This window comes from Leiobunum rupestre, chromosome 2 (genome assembly GCF_980474605.1).
Source record: "Leiobunum rupestre chromosome 2, qqLeiRupe1.1.hap1, whole genome shotgun sequence".
Lineage (NCBI taxonomy): Eukaryota > Metazoa > Arthropoda > Arachnida > Opiliones > Sclerosomatidae > Leiobunum > Leiobunum rupestre.
Genome location: NC_143385.1, coordinates 37,366,406 through 37,372,405, shown reverse-complemented (window position 1 = coordinate 37,372,405; position 6,000 = coordinate 37,366,406).

The window sequence follows — 6,000 nt, the reverse complement described above, 5'->3', positions numbered from 1 at the left end:
TTGACGCCTTAAATCGCGATTAATTTCAATTTCTTCTGCTAAAGCTAAAATTTCATATCTCAAAAACCCCGCCATATTTAAAATAGTTTTCGCGTGTGACTCTAACGACATAATTTTTTTGTAGTTAGAAATAGCGACAATTTCGCGCTGCTTCTGACGACAATTTTCTTAACAAGAGTCTTAGAATCGCATTTTTTTCCGCTAGCGACAATTTCCGAAGTTAACGAGGATTATTTCCCGTTAACTTCCTTAACGATAATCTCAGAATCGAGCCCCAGAGTAGATAATATATTTCGATCTAAACAATATATGCACCTATAAATAAAATTAACAAGCCGGGCCACGTTTTGCGAGAACGAAAGAAAACTTTAAAGTTTAGAGGTTGAAATGGTCCCGTGATTAGGTAATGCTGCCATCTACATCGTTTTTAGGAACTAATTCTTGATATTTATGCTTGCCTTTCGTCCGCTACGTTGTAAATTTTATGATTTGTTCACTCTTTATACATTCTTAAGAAAACGTTTTATCTGATATTGCCCTTTTTCTTTAATTAACTTGGTAAATTATTTAACTTATTTGGTATTATTAGAATCGTTACAGCTAAGCTAAGAAAACTTGTCTCGGCCATCGAGCCGAAAATACGTTCTAGCACATGAGCGAGAGATAGCATTTTCAGCCAATAGTGTGTTTCTTTCTTTCCCAGAATGCTTTGCGAACATCCCAAGAACCGTTGAAAATTTTCAAACCAATTTATTTAACGGTGTATTTGATACAATGCGATTCTAATATTAGCCATTCTCTTTGAAATGTTTTATGGTAGTACAAAGGATTTTAACTCAGTAAAACACTTAGGACGCGCAAGGTCTAGCATATTACTTCAGAGCACATCACTTGTCGATAAATAAGTCCAGTTTATGACGTTTATGGGAATATAATTACAGATCTTGCCCGTTATTTGATTTCACTACTTTTATGGCCTAGAGTAATATAAGACGTGACGTTTTTGTTTAAAGGACCTTGCAATTTTTAACCGAATGGTTTTTGGGTGGATTACAAATTATCAGAAAAAAAGATAATTTGGATGTAGTATCTCTCTGACATCGGAATGAAAGGTAAATTCGGATATATCTATCAAAGCATAAGGATTAACCCTGGATATCGATGCAATGCTATACATCATATGGCTTTGTTATTTAGGAAAACACTTGGATATCTCTCGATCCAGGAAGATCGATATTTTGGACGTCCTTTAAATATATCTTCAAAAATATACAAATTAAGATGTGTTTTTCAGATTTCCATAGTATATTTTAGATACATTCAAATTTGTTGAGGCTTCCCAAAAATATTTAGATCACTTTAGAATATTTGTGGGAGATTGGATTTTTGGCTGAGAAGATAGACTTTTACAAGGTTATAAAAATGAACTATAGATTTAAATGTATAGACGAGGTATTTATAAAAAGAGAATATGGTATATCAAATAAAGCCAAGCCATAACTTGATTTTCCAATTTTGAAGTGTCAAACAATCTTTAACCGATTCACACTTTAATCTTTGTCCCGCGCATATCTTTATGAAAGCGCTATTCATAAAGTATTTTTCTGATGCTCCAAGTTAATAAGATGTAGACTTAGACAACTCAACTTTTGTTAATGTAATCATATTTGAATCAAATTTTGATCAAATAACTATTCGGAATTAAAAACTTTTTACTCATATTCAAAGGCCTTTAGATATTAAAAAATGTGTTTCCTTAGAAAATCGAAGCATTTTATGATTTTCAATTGATATTTTCCTAAGCTTATATACTTGCATTAAATCCACGATTCAACATGTGTATAACCACAAAATACCAATAAAGTTAATTGAAACTTATATTGATGCCATAATTCATTTAAATTAGCTGAAAGTGGAACAGTATAACTATTGTAGAATTCCAACTTACGGAATCATTCAAGACACGTGTCGGCCGAGCCGAGCGTCTAACCAGCGACAGCATTGTGTGGAAGAGTCACTCTATAGAAACTGAGAGGCGTCAGAGGAAGGGGATATCTCAAAACATTTTCAATCCATTAATTGGTGTCTTTGGAATTGTTTATATTTAATGATAAAGGCCTATTTTCGAATCACTTACACGAAACGTGAGAGGTTTGGCCGCTAGACTTTGGATACGAAAGCTCACTTTCTCTATTTTCGTTCTTTCGAACGGTGCTGAAACTTTACACGATATTTTGTTACAGCTCTTTGGGTGTTATATGTCATTTTTTAGTTTTTGTGGACGTTTGCCTATTATAAACTAGGGCCAATACCAAAGTTAACTCGCTCGTGATATCAAAGCAAGCGTAGCAAATGATAAACAATTGGATGAAGTAAAAATTAATTCGGTGGATCTCGAAACTTTAATTATGGATGGGACAACTTCCACTCGGGAAAAAGTCGGGTATAAATTTTCCTTTAACGAAGAGATAACTAGGTGAAAATATTTGATTAAAAAAATTTAAATAACTAGAAGCTCTTCACAAATTATGCTTATATATAGTTTTACCTCAAGAAAACTTATCATTATTTAATAAATAAGTTAAGCAGTTACGAAATTACATAATTGGCGGGTGCGGCGGCCGATGGGTATTTAACCGCTCTGGAGGGACTTTTATGGGCTAGCGATAACTTCTACCTCCAATCCAAGTGTGTTGGAATGGTTCCCTCTTTGGGTGTAATCCCTATTGGTTCGTTTGGTTACATCGACTATGTATCGACGTTGGGTTTCTGGTGCAGACAGTTGAGGCGAACTTTGGAGATCTTTCGCCGAATCCTCGAATTGAGCTGATTGAAATAAAGGTTGTGTTAGAGACATATGCAACACGGGTTGACATTGTTTACTATAATATTTGGGAATAAGGTCTGCAATGTCATCGTCCATCTCGAGGCCCTTAGGTTGATACCAATGTTCACAATTATCGCATTGGATACATTTGATTGGGTGCTCCTTGCGTTCATTGACTGTGCATCGTGGGAATGTGCATACTTATTCGAGGTCAGAGGAATTTCCTTGTCGGCGGAAATACCACCGTTTACTATAGCGATAGCCGCGGCCGAGGGGTCTAGCTCGCACACTTCGCGTGTGGATGGGGATAATCTGGAGCTTCTAAGATGGCGGATACTAGTTAAGGGTGCGTTGGGAGATCAGAAGCAATCAATGCTCTCTTCCACCTGATCTGAGGGAGGAAGGAATTGTTTACTTCGATTATTAAATCATTGATTCTTGTGCGTTCGTGAAAAACATTTAGCTGCTCAATGTGATAAGTCCCTATTTCTTCTTGGGTCTCGGGGTTTGATATGACGTAAGCTAAATTATGAAGTATCGTCTCGACAAGGTATGGGCCTTCAAATTTAGGAACTAATTAATTGTCTTATATTTAAAGAAAGGGGGCGTCTTTCTTCGTCGTATTGAGCCTTGCTCTTGTCTTGTACGTTTTGACCCGATTTTGGACTTGTTTATAAGCGACATGAAGTTTGTGAATAAATAGGGTTGGGTCATTGTCTTCTCCATCTAATTCAAATGGAAGGGGATCTCCTGGTAAGTGAGCTTCTCGTACAAAATTTAAATAAAGGATGAAAATCAGTAACATCGTTCGGTCTACTATTCATTGCTATTCTTATTAGGGGAAGATTTTTATCTCAATTTCGATGATCCATACCAATGTATGTCGCTAGTAAACGTCCCGCGATTTGGTCGTATCTCTCGCTGGTGTTACTTTGGTGATGATATACACTGTTAAAACTATACTTTATTCACCTAAGATCATTTACTTCTGCAACCACGTTACTGATAAATTGGGGACTATCATCGGAATTAATTTGGAGGGGCATTCTGTATCGACCGATAATGTAATCCAGGAAGTTTTTGGCGACGTTAATAGCTGTGGCTTGGGTTACCAGCACTATTTCAACTGCTTTGGTGAAATACTCGACCGTGATCAATACGTGAGTGTTACCGGAGGGGGAAGGGTCCAACTAAGTCTAACCCAACTAATTCCCATGGCTAATAAAGGATGCAACTCATTATACGGCCTTAATTCTTACGTCTTTCATTGGTTCGGACGTAATCCTGTACTTTCTTTTTCATCCCTTCCCAGAAAAACTTGGAAAAGATATTTCACCGAATTAAAGCCATTCCCATATGTCCCGCATAACGGGCATGGTGAAATGTTTCTAAAACATTCTTCTTTACTGAGGGGGTACTATTATTCTGGGATAACAGCCTTGGTATAAGTAAACCTATTTAATAAAGCAATAAAATCCATTGTATTATTTTGTTAAATGGATTTTGTCCAGTCTATTTCTCCCAGATTTGGCAAAAGTCTCAAATAATGTTTCTCAGAAAAAGAAAAAAAGATGAGCAGTGGTATAAACAATATATCCTTCAAAAATATTTATATTTTATCAGTTTATAGTCAAAATGAAATAATTAATCTAAATCATTAAAAATAGAACGTAATGTAGAAATAAAGAATTCAAAATTTTAAAAACCCGCCCGTAGAGGCGCTGCGTAAAGTTTTATATTTCCACTACAAGATGGCGCTATATTCTGTCAAAGAAACAACGAAATAGCCCAGTTAAAGATGGCGTAGCCCAAGGTTCGTAAATCGCGCGTAGCCCAAGGTTCGTAAATCGCGCGTAGCCCAAGGTTCGTAAATCGCGCGTAGCCCAAGGTTCGTAAATCGCGCGTAGCCCAAGGTTCGTAAATCGCGCGTAGCCCAAGGTTCGTAAATCGCGCGTAGCCCAAGGTTCGTAAATCGCGCGTAGCCCAAGGTTCGTAAATCGCGCGTAGCCCAAGGTTCGTAAATCGCGCGTAGCCCAAGGTTCGTAAATCGCGCGTAGCCCAAGGTTCGTAAATCGCGCGTAGCCCAAGGTTCGTAAATCGCGCGTAGCCCAAGGTTCGTAAATCGCGCGTAGCCCAAGGTTCGTAAATCGCGCGTAGCCCAAGGTTCGTAAATCGCGCGTAGCCCAAGGTTCGTAAATCGCGCGTAGCCCAAGGTTCGTAAATCGCGCGTAGCCCAAGGTTCGTAAATCGCGCGTAGCCCAAGGTTCGTAAATCGCGCGTAGCCCAAGGTTCGTAAATCGCGCGTAGCCCAAGGTTCGTAAATCGCGCGTAGCCCAAGGTTCGTAAATCGCGCGTAGCCCAACGTGATACAAGTTAGATTTAATCAAGACGGTGATTGTACCACCTACTGAATAAATAACTACTTATTTATCTAAAAACCAAATCAAATATAGGACACATTCGATAAATATCAGATGTGTAGTATGAGAGATCGAAAACGAAGCAACGTAATGTGGAAGCATTGAGAATTGGATCGGAAGCTGAAGGTAATATCTGTATTCCGATTAAACCCGGTACTTATCTAACTAACTAGCTCGTACTGCGAGCTACTAAAAGGCCAACTAGCCAACTTGGCCAACTTGGCCCACTAAATAGCTAAGATATGTGAGAACTTGGCCAACTTTGGAAACTTTGTTTACACATGATTTTCACGCGATATTTAAATGTTTTTCATCAGCAATGAAATTGATATAAAAATTAAATTTAAATTATCCCTATTTCAATAAGTTTTATAGTTTGAAAAATGTTTTATGTACCTTTTGGGGAAAGGACTCCCTTCCAGTTGGCCTTTTATTATTTGGTAGACAAATGGCCCACCCAGTGTTTACGTCCCTTTCCGACGTTTTAGGAAAAGCCAACTGCGCAATACCGAGTTAATATCGCGTAACTAAGGTAATTATTTTATTACTAATTATATTTTATTCGGGTCGAATACATTTTTAGTCCTTTTTCGACAATTGAAGAAATGGCCAACACGGTGTTTACGAGTCTTTCCGACGTTTTAGGAAAAAGAAAACGACGTCCATTCGCCGAAATGGTTTACAACCAGACTTGGAAATAGTGATATTTTGGCCCCCGACCCCCTTAAGTTTATTTTTATTGAGAGCCACTGG